The sequence below is a fragment of the Chrysochloris asiatica genome, unplaced genomic scaffold (assembly GCF_000296735.1).
Source record: "Chrysochloris asiatica unplaced genomic scaffold, ChrAsi1.0 scaffold00003, whole genome shotgun sequence".
Lineage (NCBI taxonomy): Eukaryota > Metazoa > Chordata > Mammalia > Afrosoricida > Chrysochloridae > Chrysochloris > Chrysochloris asiatica.
In genome coordinates, this window is record NW_006408521.1 from 39669719 (window position 1) to 39685614 (window position 15896).

The window sequence follows — 15896 nt, forward strand, 5'->3', positions numbered from 1 at the left end:
TTACAATGATTATAATCCCCTGTATGTACCATCAGTTAATAGTATTTCTCTGTATTCACTTTAGTTTTTTTTTTTTTTTTTTTACCACTCAGGCTTACATGGTAATTTCCACCACCAAAGGGTACATTCTGCAAGTATGCCTCCTGGATGATAGCTCTCAGGTCCTCTCCTTCCATGAATCTAGAGTCCTTAGCTGCTCCCTCTCTCCATGTCCCCATCTCTGCCTCTATCTCTGGTGTCACTGCTTCTCTGGATAAGGTCTTGCATTCCACTTGTGCTCTTCTCCCTTGATAGTCCTAGGGTCCTTGTAAGATGAACTACTCTCCTGTTTTTGTTACAAAACTTCTACCTTTACAATTGTGATAGTTGCAATTAATCATGATAACTATTACTCAGCTATTGAGAATCTTATCCTCATCTCTCTCTCTTTTTAAAAAATCTTTTATTGTGAATTATGTGATAGTTTACATGGGAGAACATTAGCTTTACATTCATCCTATCATATATGGTTCCATTGCCATGGTTACAATCCCTTCCATGCATCATCAACCAACCAAAGGGTATACCCTGCAAGCCTGTCCCCTGGTTGTCAGCACATAGCCCCTCTCCCTTTCTGGGTCTAGAGTCCCCAGCTGCTCCATCTCTCCATGTCATCTTCTCTGCCTTCATCTCTGATGTCACTGCTTCTCTGGGTAGGGTCCCGCTCTCTGGTCTTCTCCTTTGATGGTTCCAGGAACCTTTGCTTGCTCCTAGACTGAAAAGTCAATCACTCCCCTCCTTTGCTACAAAACATTTACCTTTACATTTCCAACCCTCACAATCAATCCTGATAACAATTATTCACTATTATATCACAAGAGACCTATCCGCATCTCCTTTCATCAGCCCTGCCCAGACAACTGGATACTACTCAGTGGAGATTCTACCTTCCTCTGTGCCATCTGGATCTAGGTTCCCTCTTGAAAGCTTGTAAGCCAGTCACTTCTTGCCTTTGAAGCTAATGTCCAAGTTGCCCATCCCTGTCTACTCTGTGTATGGAGGGGGTGGGAATGATCCTCGCTATAAAGATTTGTTCCCTCTTTTGAGGTACTGCATCCATAGGTGTATGTCAAGTTCATCAAATTGTATCAGATTACTCTTTTTTTCTCTTCTTCTTCTAGCTGAGCTCTGATCATTCAGTCATTGAAGCCAGGTCAAGTGGGTATTATCTGCAAGTGTGGGTGTTCTTGTGCATATGCCCTCTCTTCTAATCAGCTGGACGCTCACTCTCCACTCTAGTCCTGTGTGGCTATGTCACTGACTCTGGGCCCAAGAGTCCCCAGGTCTTGCCACACTGCTGGCCAACCATGTCTCCACCCGGGTTCACAAGAGGCTATTGAATGTTGTAGGGCCTAGCTTGTAGCTTCATTGCTGTTTTTCCCTCACTTCCCCTTATCGGTGACGAACGTGGTCACCAATCAGAGCGTATATTCCCATTGAGTCTTAGTCTTGGAAGGGGGTTTGCTCTGAGGGGACAAAGCTGAGACTTTTGCAGTTAGAAAGATCTGAATTACAATTCTGGTTCTATCACATAGTTCTGCTTTCTACTTTGAATGGGTAAAGGAGCCTCAGCTTCCCCATCTGTAACTAGGAGAAGATTAGGTTCCTAGTGTTGAGGATGCTCATCTATCAGTTTGTCTTACTATGATTATTGTGTGTTGCTGTGATACTGAAAGCTATGTCTCTGATATTTCAAACACCAGCAGAATCACCCAATATGGAAGGTCTCATTTGAACCTCCAGACTAAGACAGACCAGGAAGCAGAACCTGGCGATCTACTTCTGAAATGCTTATGAATAGCAGTGGAACATTGTCAGATACAGCACTGGAAGCTAAGCCCTCAGGATGAAAAGTACTCGAAACATGACAGCAGAAGAGTGTCCTTGTAAAAGCATAGTTGACCTTAATGATGTGGATGGAGTAAAGCTTTCAGGACCTTCATCTAGAGATGTGGCATCACTCCAATTGAGATGAAGCAATCACAAATATCCATTAATAATTGACATGCGAAATGTGCCAATATGAATCTAGGAAACTGGAAATTGCCAAAAATGAAAAAGAATACTTGAAGATTGATATTCTAGGCATTAGTGGGATGAAATGGACTGGTATAGACCATTTTCAATTGGACAGTCATATGACCTATTATGCCAGGAATGACAAATTGAAGAACAGTATCCCATTCACAGTAAAAAGTAATATTGCAATATCTATTCTGAAGTATACCATTCTCGGTGACAGGAAAATATCCATATGCCTACAAGGAAGGCCAGTTAATATGGCTATTATTTAAATTTTGTGCTCCAACCACTAAAGCCGAAGATGAAGAAATTAAAGATTTTCACTAACTTCCGCAGTCTGAAACTGATGAAACATGCGTCCAAGATGCATTTATGCAACAATTATTGGTGATTGGACTGTGAAAGTTAGAAGCATAAAACATGGCCTTTGTGATTGAAATGAAACCAGAGATCACATGATAGAATTTTCCAAGATCAACAGTGTATTAATTGGAACGACCTTTTTTAAACAACATAAATGGTGGCTATAAATGTGCGCTAGGGTTGTATTCTTTCACTATATTTATTTAATCTGTACGCTGTGCAAATAATACAAGAATCTGAATTATAGGAAGAAGAACTTGACATCAGGATTGGAGACTCATTAACAACCTGTGGCATGTATTTGGCACAGTCTTGTTTGCTGAAAGTGAACAGGACTTAATATACTTATGGATGAAGGTCAAAGACCACAGTTTTCAGTATGGGTTGCACATGAATGTAAAGAAAATAAAAATCCTTACCACTGGATCAATAAATTACATCATGACAAATGGAGAAAAGATTAAAGTTGTCAAATACCCACTATCAACACTCATGGAAGTATCAGTCAAGAAATCCAGCAACGTATTGCATCAGGCAAATTTGCTGCACAAGACCTCGTTAAAGCGTTCAAGAGCAAAGATGTCAGTTAGAGGACCAAAGTGTGCCTGACCCAAGTCATGGTATTTTCAAAAGCCTCATATGCATGTGAAAGTTGGGCAATGAAGAAGACCATAGAATAATTGAGGCATTCGAATTATTGAGTGTTGGAGAAGAATATTAAAAGTACCAGGGACTGCTAGAGGAACAAACAGATATATGTTGGAAAAAGTACAGCCGGAATGCTCCTTGGAAGCCTTTGTGGCCAGGCTTCATCTCTCATACTTTGAACATATTATCAGGAGGGACCTGGTGTAGCACTGTGGGCTAATGTGTCAGACTGCAAAGTCGTTTGAACTGCAAAGTCGGTGGTTCAAGCTCACCAGCCGCTCCTTGGAAACCCTATACAGGGTTGCTATGGGTCGGAATCGACTCAACAACACTTAACAACAACATCATGAGGGACCTGTTCCTGGAGAAGAATCTCATGATTGATAAAGTGGAGGATCGGAGAAGAAGAGGAAGACCCCCCCAATAAGAAGGATCAGCACAGTGGCAGCAGCAATGAGCTCAAACATAGCAGCAAAATTAGCCAGAATGTATGCTTCTTAGAAGCCAGGATGGTGAGACTTCTTCTCTCATATTTCAGACATATTTTCAGGAGGGGCTAGTCTCTGGAGAAGGACATCATGCTTGGTAAAGTGGAGGACCAGTGAAAAAGAGGAAGACCCCCAACAAGATGGATTGGCAATGACTGTAAGGATGGTGCTAGCACTTATCAACAACACACATATATATACACATGTACACATGCACACACATATATACACATGTACACATACACACATATATATGTTGTTGTCAAGTGCCATTGAGTTGGTTATGGCTCATAGCAACCCTGTAAAGTGTTTCTGAGGCTTTAAATCTTTGTGGGAGCAGAAAGCCTCATTTTTTTTCTCAGGGAGCGGCTGGTAGGCTTGAACAACCCACCTTGTGGTTTGAAGTCTAGTGTTTATTGTATGGAGTCACTGTGCTCCCAATATTATATGTACATATAAGCTATTGGCTATCCATGCATCCATCTATCCATCCATCCAACCACCCACCCACCTACGTATTTCATTGAGATGAAATGTGAAAGGGTCTCAGCTTTTAAATCCAGAGTTGTTGTTGTTAAGTGCTGTCTAGTTGATTCCTACTCATAGCAACCATGTATAAGGTTTTCAGGGAGTGACTGGTGGGTTTGAACCACTAACCTTGCAATTAACAGTCAGGTGCATATCCTACAGTGCCGCACTAGGACTCCAGAGAGTTGGACTTAAAACAGAATCCTGTTCTAGGTGTTTGTCAGTACTCAGGACAAAGGATTTGGGAGGCAGCCTGACCCAGCTTTTCGGCCATAGAGGAAAGGTAGCTCAGCCCCTAAAGGCAACCAGGCAAGGATCACATGGCTCCATGCTTCATAATCCCGTTCGTGGGAATCCTTTGTGTGGTAGCAACAGACATCAGCCTTTCTTTTGCTGGTGATTCAATCTCCATGCCACGTTCCAAGGAGTCTGCTGAAGGAAAGCCTCAAAGTCAAGGTCAGTCTGGGGATGCTTTAAGAGTCACATCTTCTGGGTTCTCTGTTACATGGCCTGGACCAGGCATGGTCTGGAGCTCCTTGTCATTATTTTTGCTCATCTTCAAGCAGCTCTGGTGTACTCACTGTTGAGTGTTAGTCTTGAACCACCCACTGTAACTTATTTGTCTCACACTATTATATCTTACTCTCAGTTGTCATGGTGCATGGTCATCTGCTTTCTTAATTTTAAAATTTGTCTTGTCTTTGGACTTGATACATGCCAAGGTCTTATGGGCCTTGGCCCATCTCAAAGATAGTGATGATGATAGTAATGATGTTTTAACTCAGTGATAGACTCTGTTCCAAAACGGTCAAGGAAGATGTCTTGGGCAGACCTCTGCTGATTTGACCAGTCCTAGGGCTCTACTTTTAGGGGAGATGGGGAGGACTCCTACTCAGTTGGTCTCAGCTTTGCAGATGGAGCTTGTAGACATAGGGCACTCTTTGTTTGGTTTTACTTCTAGGCTCTTCATGGGACTGGACACTTTGCTGTCCCTTCTTGACATCCCCAGATTTTCTGTAGCACTTACAAGAAACTATCCTTGAACTGAGGCAGAGGGAAGAAAGGTGGTAGTGGTTGTGGTGATGAGTATTGTTTTCCATCTGTTGCTCACCAACGTTGTGTGTATGATGGAGACTATGAGCAAAAATTGATCTACTTGTTACAGGTCCTGTGCCGAACATTTATGGTTCTTCCCCGGTGCATCCATTCCTCTTCTAGCAGTAGTCCTCCCATCCCCACTTAAACCAATCTTAAATTGAGTTTTCTATCACACACCAAGAAAGTCCTGATAGATACTGTGACCTTTGGGTCAAGGTCATCTCATCAATGTTCTCAAAGTCTACATGATTTTGAAATGTTTCATTATTTTGCTCTTTTAATTTGGGCCACTTGACCCTTGCGTTATGATCAACTCTCTGATTGAAATAGTGTTGAACTTGTCTGGGATCCATCAGTTTAAGGTTAGAAATCCTTAACCCAGTGCTGTTCCATGGGAACCAACAGATAGACTATTTAGGGTTGTTTAGTACAATTCCTTGAATGAGTTGGGGAGGAGTTTTTAGTCATTTGTCAAGGTCTGGGATTCTTTTACATTCTTGAGTAGAAGATAGGACTCCTGGTCATCTGTCAGGGCCCAGTTCACCCTTCATGTATTTCGAAGAGGAGAGAACCCATAACCGTGTCTTGACTGCATGTATAGCTAACAGTTATCATCACCGAAGGCAAATGAATTCATGGTCCAAATCCTGACTGTCTTTGAACAGGAGCTGTTGCCACCCAGTGATTTATTTCATGGCTAAGCCTTCCAGAGAATGGATTTAGAGCTTGTTGGAATGTGGATATATTTTTGTGTGTTGGGTTTTGGAGACATTTTTCTTTGATCTAGTTGCCAGAATGAAACCAAATGAGTTGACAGTATGGGTCATTTGGGCTGCCAACTTTCCGCACTCACTTTCTGCCTTTTCACATTGCTGCGAAAGTCCAGCCTTTAAAATTGTGCCATGATGACTGGGCATGAACCCCTACAAATGCCAATAATTTCTGCAAATTGGCTATGTGTGAATGGGGGTCTAGTGAAAACTAATGGAGCATTGTGGTGAACAGTATGAACCTGTGAGGTGTGAGGGGATGATCTAAGGACAGATGTTGGGTGAGGGAGGAGAAGTGTGGGTGGGTGGCCAGGAAAGAGAGAAAGTGGCCAGGGAAGGAAGGTAAACTTCCGCTCCATTGTCCAAAGTGTGTTCCTGTCTCCATTGACTACACTGAGCCTCAGTAGAGTGAACCTTAATTCATGGCATGATGTGGAGCTGGAAACCTGGAAGACCACAGCCACTTAAACAAGGTGAATTGACTTACATGTCTGGAGCTCTTCTGGACCAGCACTTCCGGTGGTCTCCAATCTTACCGCTCAGGGGGTGTAAGTGGCGTGAAGAGGTTGTGGCCAGAGCGTGGAGAACACCTGGTGTTGTGTCTATGAACTTATCCTGGGATCCCATGGCCACAGGGATCTTGATGAACGTAACCATGTTCCAAAAGCTTCTGCCTTGATCGCTGCTCTCTTTATCTGGGCCTGCCAACTGCCCCCTCCTGAGGTCCCAACTCATTAGGACCACTCAGTTAACAGAGGAAGGCATTTACAGCCTGTCAGAGGAGTGGACCTCTTCCTCCCTCTGTCCAATCTGTGGGCCTCTTGGATGTCTGGATCCCAGTCTTACCTTTGTGCATGTGTAAATGTATGTGTGCATATATGTGTGCCTGTGTCTGTGTTTCTCTCTGTGTGTTTGACACACACAGAGAGAGATTTAAGACAGTACAGGAATAGGAGACAAGGAATTAGTGGAAAGTCACAGAGAACACTTTGTCCCTGTTCTTCTTCACCCTCCCCTGTGACTGCTGTGTGTTCTGGGTGCAAGGAGGCTGGGACAGGAGTGAAGTCCAGATAGCTGCCACACCAGGACTTCTAGCTTCCAGGGGTGAACAGTCAACATATAGGGGCTCCCCTTGATAACCCGGGGTGTGGACTTATGTTGGCAGCAGAGGTTTGGCCCCTTGAGCCAAGTTCCTCGTGGCCAGGATCCTTCTACACATCTCCATGACTTGAGCACATCATCTCTTCTTTCTCTGCTTTAACTTCGTTATCTATGAAATTCTACCACTGACCCCACAGGTAAGTCAAATGAGACTACAAGTGAGCCAACACTTTGCAAACCATATGTTATATTTTGATGTGGTTATGCTGGGGTGAGAATGAGCATAGCAGACATACAGCACAAGAACACTCCCTGTGATGTGCTGTGCATCTGCATAGGGATGGAGAGAGGACACAAAAGTCCTCTCAGAGAGAGATTTGGTGCCCACATGATTCTTGAATGTTTGTTCTTTTCCACAGGGCCTCAAGAAACTAGGAGCTCAGTGGGGCTGTAGGGTGGTGAGTGTAGGTGCCTGACATTGTTGGAAACCCAGGCACTGGGATTAGGACCCTAGTGGCCTCAGAGCTGGTTCCTTTCCAGACTGCAGCAGGAACTACTGGGGTCCTTGGACCTTAAGTTGAATATTTTTATGGAGGTGGCATTTGGGGACTCAGGAAGAGAACCAGCCTTCTGGCATTGTCTCAGTCTTGGCTGCCCCTAAAAATACGACGTGATGTGGCTAATGAGAAAGAACAACAGGCCTGCCTCAGCATGACCTAATATAGCCTGGCATTCAAGCCCGAAGCAGAATGTCAATGGGGCCTGGTAATTGAAAACACAAGATGTCTCTCCAGTGGAGTGGCAGGAGAGCCTGCCACCATGGCTGAGGCAATTGACATGGGAGGTTTGAGCAGTATCTCCAGGGAACACTCCTGGATTGCCAATGTGGGTGAGGAGGCGGCTCACCTGAGAGTGCACCCTCTTGCAGTCTGCTGCCAACTCTTTGGCTAGTGGGTCAGCATCAGTTTGATCCATGTAACTGGCTGTTCTAGGGAGGAGCTGTGGGCTCAGTTCCATCAGGGTTCATGGATTCCATCACCCAAGCTCTTGGAGCGCAGGGTGGACCAACCTCTCTTACCCCCAGGCTGTGGATATTCTGGCTAGCCTGGCTTTGGCCCTACATGGAATCTCTGGGAGACTCTCATTAGGCCCTCCCACCTCAAACAGTGGATCGATGCCAACCTCCAGCGTGGAAATAACATGAGGCAAGCCCAAAGTCTTGCTCTTATTCTTCCTCTTCCTCCTGCTCCCCCACAGATGTGGGTTTCATGGATTATCCAAGAAGCTGAGGGACTTTACTACTGCCCTGGGCTCAGTTGTAACTAAGGTCTGTGGAAGGAAGGGGGAAATTATGGGGGGTGAGAAGTGAAGCTGGCAGTGGAGATGGTGTCCCAGGAGGCACCTCAGAAGGTGGCCATCTCATTCCTGTTTCCCCCGGACCTTCCAGATTTGGGTACTGAAAGTTCTGCATCCCAGGAAACAACTCAGTCCTGAGGAGATCTGGATGGTTGGTCACCTGGGGTGGAGCTCTGGGCTGTCTGAACTAGTGTCCCAGGGACTTACCCAGGGTCACATGACTGCTAGCTGGCAGAACTAGGACTTGAGTCCATGGCCTCTGGCTCCAAGTCCAGCATTCTGTCTCATGTGGGGCCTTTCCAATGCCCTCACCCAGGATCTTTCCCCACAATAGAAGTGGTGGAGAACTAGCAGAGAAGGAGGCGGTGAACTAGTCAACCGTGGGGAATCAAAGAGGAGGACCCTATGGCCCACCCTGGCTCAGGACTTTGGATCCCCAAGAAGAAAGTCTCAGTCCCTGACCTTAAGAATCCATGTTTGCAGGCTCAGGTGCCTGCCCATGTTGCATACGTGCACAAGGAACAATCAATAAAAGGTGCGGCTAATCAAGATCACATTACTCTCACTTCCCTTAAAGAATTTATTCATTCAACAAATATTTATTGAATATCTATTCCCCAGTATGTTGTTCCCTCTGTTTGGAATAAAGGTTTGCCCTCTCCCTTCACTCTTTTCCCTGACCCACAGCCCAATTATATCCATTCTTCAGGTCTCAGATAATATACAACATTTAGTAACCACTTAATATGAAGCGGGCGCTATTTTAGACATTTAACACAGCATTACTCATTTCATGCTCATGAAAACTTTCTGAAGCCATTTTCCCATTTGAAAGAGGAGGTACCTGTGTGGTTTATCGACTTGCCCAAAGTCACAGTGTCTTGCTGGTCACCGTTAGGCTGACCTGCAGCCGGGCTGCACCTTTCTTGACCGAGGACTTTTCTGATCCCACCTGCCTGCTCTCCCAGCCATTCCTTTTGGAGCCTTAGTCCTAGAACTCTGCTGACCCAGTCTCCTGATCTGTTTCCTCCAGGAGACTGAGTTCTGGTGGACAAGAATCCTCACTGCTGAGCCCCTGTTTTTATTATTGTCAGCTGCTTTCCAGTCAATTCCAATTCATGATGACCCCATGTGTGCAGAGTAAAACCTGCTCCATCTCAGTCTCATTTCAAGACTGAGATCTTTTGGAAGCAGATTGCTGGGCCTGTATTCTGAGGCACCTCTGGCTGGGTCCAAACCTCCTACCTTTCGGCTAGTAGTCAAGTGCTTAACCATTTGTACCATTCAGGGACTCACCCAGTTGTAGCCCTAGTTTTTGGTAAGTATTCGGTATTTGGAAGGAATTCTGTAAACAGATGTTGCATGAATAATACTTGACTTGATGGGTGAATGAATGGTTCAGTCTCGATGACTGAAGGAGCTCTGAGGCTGGGATCCTCTGAAGACTTCTGTGGTATCATCACGGGCCCTCTACCCTGGCAGTGTGCAAGCAACCCTTGTTTCTGGAATAACCAGACCACTGTGAGCATGGGGAGCAAATGGATTTTTTAACACAAAACCAAACTTGAGCATCTTTGAAGTAGAGTGAGATATTTTCTTAGGGTAAAATTGTGCTTCTGAAGACAGTTCATGCTATGTTGGCCTCTATAGGCAAGTTTCAGCTCTTCCTCCCTGAGCCACCAACATGCTGCAAGTTGGTCTCTGGTTTTGGGGGGTATGTTGGAATCCTGTAAGGAATTCTGCTTGGCGAGTGGCTAGAACTCAGGGAATGGAGCAACTGAATCCATGTAGGAGAGAGGGAAGACCTTGTCATCCCAGGTAGAGCTCTGCACCAACAGACTGGAGGATGGAGTATTGTTGAAACGCTCTCCTTGATGAACAGGGGGAGCAGTCAGCCCCTGGGAATGGCTTTGAGCTGGCCAGTAGCTTTTGAAACAAACACTTTGTAGTCACATCCTGAAGTACCACTACAGCCTCTTGGAAAACCTCATACTATTTTTAGTCCCTTTCATTCAAGAACATGCCATCTCTTTCCTTCTCACAAGCCAATTCATTGTTGATCTTCTCTGGTCTGAAAACCCCCAGTCTCCTTTTTAGTTCAGCGAGAGAGGGAACCAATCAATGTTGGGGTGGAGTTCCTGTGCCCTTTTCTATTTTCATATCTGTGCCACTTGCTTGGGAAAAATCAAGAGATTCCCCCATGTTAAGGCTTTGCATTTTAGGGACGTGATTCCTTGATCATGCAGGGGTTGGTGGTGAGTGGACGAACACCAGAACTCAGGCACCTGAAGTTGACATGTTTGGGGCTCGTATGGATCTTGTTGACTTCAGAAAGAGTTTCCAAGGAGAAGAAGAGGAGCTGGAACCTTAAGAGCAGTGAGGAGTGGCAAAACTCATGCTGGTTCATCAGGGACTCTGGGAAAGGCTCAGGTGGGCACAGCCCCTCACAGCTTCTAAAACATTCTGGCTTTGATCTCTTGGATGCCTGCAAGTCCTGAGGCAATGGGGCAGAAGGCATCCTTCTCACCATCCTGTGAAGGAAATGAGGTGGAGAGGCAGCCTGAGAACCACAGAACTAGGAAATGACAGAACCAGGACCAGAGGCCGCAATCAGAGGGGCGTAGACACTGAGCTATGGACTAAAGGTTCAGACAAACATGATGCAAATCCAGGTTTTTCCAGTCACATACCTTCCCCAAGCCTCATTTTCTTCTGCTGTAAAATGGGGATAATACCTATCTCTCAGTTTGGATAAGGCTTAAATTCGATAATGAGTGTTCAGTGTGAGCTCAGGACCTAGAACCTACTAACTGACTACATAGTAACTATTTGTGTTAGTAAGAATACAATTGTTCCTGATGGCTAATATATCAGTACTTTTTATAATGTGACTAGTTGTTCCTTCGCCCATCCATGCCCTAGGGGTCCCATCTTTTATATCTTTCATCATACTGCCAAGGACACCAGATGGGGACCATTAATTCTTTCGAATATTCATGGCAATGGTAGGTGCCTGCCGGCTTTGATGTCTCTGTTTTTGGCTCTGAGTTTGAGAGACATCCTTTGTCCTCTTAGTGGTGAAGTGTGATGAGACCTGGCTGCCACAGCCTGGGGTCTGATCTGGTCTTGTTCAGGCAATTGCTGGCAGCTGTGGGCCTGTGGCTTTTAAGAAGGATGTTATATGGTCCATGGTTGTTGTTGTTGTTGTCATTAAGTGCTATTGAGTCAGTTCTGACCCATAGCAACCCTGTGTATGGTTTCCGAGGAGCAGCTGGTGAGCTTGAACTGCCGACCTTGCAGTTCAAATGGCTTTTCAGTCTGGCGCATTAATCCACAGCGCCACGCCAGGACTCCATGGTATCTCAGCAATATTAAGGGATGTGGGCTAATGCGGTAGATTGCAAAGTTGTTTGAACTGCAAGGTTGGTGGTTCAAGCTCATCAGCTACTCCTTGGAAACCCTATACAGGGTCGCTGTGGGTCAGAATTGACTTGACGGCACTTAACAATAACAACAACAAAAACTGTGTAGAGGCCTGGAATCCCATGTATAATCCACGTTGTCAAGTTGAGAGTCCCATCTATTGTTGTCGAGTTGGCTCCCACTCATAGAGACCCTACGTACAACAGAATGAAACGCTGCACCATCCTCACAATTGTTTCGTTTGCCCCCTTGGCTGTGGCTGCTGTGTCGACCCATCTTACTGAAGGTCTTCCTCTTTTTCACTGACCCTCCATTTTACAACCATGATGTCCTTTTCCAGGGACTGGCCCTTCCTGATAATATGTTCAAAGTATGAGAAATAAAGTTGCATCTTCCTGGCTTATAAGGAACATTCTGGCTACACTTCTTCCAAGACAGATTTGTTTGTTCTGGCAGTACACAGCACTTTTAATGTTCTTCTCCAACACCATAATTCAAATGCATCGATTCTTCTACAGTCTTCTTTTTCCATTGTCCAACTTTCACGTGCATATGAAGCAATTGAAGACACCCTGGCTTGGATCAGGCTTGAAATATAAAGTGCATATGATGGGCACATAATCTGAGAAGCTGGATTCTGTGAAGAAGAGTGTGGCATTAGGATTGGAGGAAGACTCATTAACAACCTGAAATATGCAGATGATACAACCTTGCTTGTTGAAAGCTAAGAGAACTTCAAATACTTACTGATGAAGATCGAAGATCATAGCCTTCAGTATGGATTGCACTTCAATGTAAAGAAAACAACCTCACAACTGGACCAATAAATAACCAATAAATAAATGGAGAAAAGATTGAAGTTGTCAAAGACTTCATTTTGCTTGAATCCATAATCAACACTCATGGAAACAGTAGTCAAGAAATCAAATGACAGCTCTTCCTGTAAGTTATTGTTGCTGTTGTTAAGTGCCGTGGAGTCAGTTCTGACTCATAGTGACCCTGCACAGGGTTTCCGAGGCTGTAAATTTTACAGGAGCAGAATGCCTCATCTTTCTCCCATGGAACCGCTGGTGGCTTCGAACGGCTGACCTTGAGGTTGGCAGCCCGACTTGTAACCACTACGCTACCAGAGCTCCTTTAGGTGGCTTGAGGTAATCTCTCAAAATGGTTTATTACTTACTTGACACAGAAAACCCCACAAAAGCCTGCCAATCCAGAGGTTCAAATCTCTGGGTCCATTGTAAGAACACCTGTGAGACTGCCCAGGCCACCAAGGGAATGCATATCTGAAAAGTCATCAAATATCTTAAAGATATCACTATGCAGAAGCAATGTGCAGCATTCTTATGTTGGTAGGTGTGCCCGGGCCAAACAGTGGGGTTGGACATAGGGTTGGTGGCCCAAAAAGAGTACTGAATTTTTGCTGCACATGCTTAAAATTGCAGAGAGCGAAGCTGAACATAAGGGTTTAGATGTGAATTCTCTGGGCATTGAGCACATCCACGTCAGCAAAGCCTCCAAGAAGTGCCTATTTACCTTACAGAATTCATGGTCATATCAGCCCCTACATGAGCTCCCCCTGCCACATCGAGATAATCCTCACTGAAAAAGAAGAGGAGGTTGCATGGAAGAAAAAGACTTACCTCAGAAGAAACTAAAGAAACAAAAACTTATAGCTCGGAGTAAATTAAGCTTAAAATAAAATGCAAGTGAAAAGAAAGAAATCAAATGACATATTGCACCAGGCAAATGTGCTGCACAAGACCTCTTTAAAGTGTTTAAGATCAAAGATTGTTTAGTTTGAGGGCTAAGCTTCACCTGACCCAAGGCATAGTATTTTCAATAGCCTCATATGCAAGTGAAAATTGGACAATGAGTAAGGAAGATCATAGAACTGATGCATTTGAGTCATGGTGTTGGAGAAGACTATTAAAAAGTCCCATGGACTGCCAAAAGAACAAACCAATCTGTGCAGCCAGAGTGTTCCTTAGAACCCAGGATGGTGAGACTTTGTCTCTCATACTGTGGACATATTATCAGGAGGGACCAGTCTGTTGAGAAGGACATTATGCTTAGGAAAGTGGAGGGTCATAGAAACAATGGAAGACCCCTAATAAGATTAATTGACACAGTGACATCAGCAGTGGACTGTGAGGACAGCCCAGGGCCAGGGAGTGTTTCATTCTGTTGTGCACAAGGTCACTGTGAGTGAGAACTGATTTAATGACACTTAACAAGTGGAGTCCTGGTGTGGCGCTGTGGGTTAATGTGCTGGACTGCAAAGCCATTTGAACTGCAAGGTCGTTGGTTCAAACTCATCAGCTGCTCCTTGAAAACCCTATACAGGGTCGTTATGGGTCGGAATCGACTTGATGGCACTTGACAACAACAACAACATTATACAAGGGTTGCTGCTGAGGATGGGGAGGAAAGTTGGGTTCAGTTTTGAAGAGCCACCAGTCCCGACCCATAGCAACCCTGTTTAGGGTTTCCAAGGAGCAGCTGGTGAACTTGAATCACCAACCTGTGGTTCAAACCGACCTTGCGGTCTAGTGCATTAAGCACCATAGCAGGACTGGTGGCAGTGGGAACTGATATCACTAGTTCTGTACAAAGTTCACTCTGTCAACTGCATGGAGACTGGACCATGCCCAGCACATTGGGCCTCTGTGAGAGGGTTTATCTTTATTTTTCAAGGTTTGATGACAACAGATCAGACTGACAAGGGTGAGAAACTGAACTGAGTCCCCTAGAACAGAAATAGCCACCACTCCTGTATCTCATGCCCATGGCAGGCACTGCTAATCAATCACAGCACTATCCCTTGATGAGTCTGGATATGGCCACAGATTCCTTTCTAACATAGAGCTCTGAGTAGACCACCAATTATCTGAGGGGCACATGAGAGAAAAACATGCTTGACATTCTTGTCCCATTGTCTTAGTTCTTTAGTGTTGCTGTAACAAAAGTACTAAAAGTTGATGACAACAAACAGAAATTCATTCTCTCATGAGTCAAGAGGCTCGAAGTCTGAAGTCAGAGCAACAGCGTTGGAGAACTTTCCTTGTCTCCTTTACGCATCTGTAAGCCCAGCACTCCTTGGAGAGCTCCATGTATCTTGGCATCAGTCTTTCCCTGGATCTCAGAGCTTCCTGGTGCAGGGACCAGGTCCAAAGCACATGCTCCATCACTCCATTTCAGGCTCCTCTTTCTTGGTGGTTGTAGGTCCCTTTCTCTGCTCATTTCTCTCTCCTTTTATCTTTGTAAGAGTAAAGATGTTGTCGGCCACACTACTGGGAAAATCCCTTACACCAGATCAGGGTTGTTATGTGATTAAGGGTATTTCAGCTCACCCTTAATCCTCTTAGTAGTTTATTGCACCAGATCACATCTTGTGATCATCATATAACTGCCAAACCGCTGAGAATTATGACTCAGTCAAGTTGACACATATTTGGGGCGAGGGGTGGTGCGGGCACGGTGCACAGACACAATTCAATCTGTGATACCTGGGGAATAAAGCCAAACATCGGAGTTAGTCCAAACCAAGCTAGGAAACTTTAATGTATATAATTCCTGAGGAGAAGTATTCACAATAGATACAGGTATACTTCGTTTTATTGTGCTTTGCTTTAGTGCGCTTCGTCTATTGCATTTTTGGTAAATTGCAGGTTTGTGACAACCCTGCATAGAGCCAATCTGTGGGCCCCACTTTTTCAACACCCTGTGCTCATTTCATATCTTTGTCTCAGAGTTTCACAATTCTTTCAATATTTCAAACTTTTTTTATAATGCTGTTGTTATTGTTAAGTGACGTCAAATTGTCTGTTTCATAGCGACCCTGTATAGGGTCGCCAAGGCTTCAATCTTTGTCGAAGCAGGAAACATCATCTTTCCTCCACAGAGCAGCTGGAGGGTTCAAACCACCTACATGGAGTCTGCTACTGCACACTTAATGCTGCTGCTGTTGTTGTTGTTGTTGTTATGTGCTGTGGAGTCGGTTCTGACTCATAGCGACCCTGTACAGGGTTTCCGAGGCTGTAAATCTTTACGGGAGCAG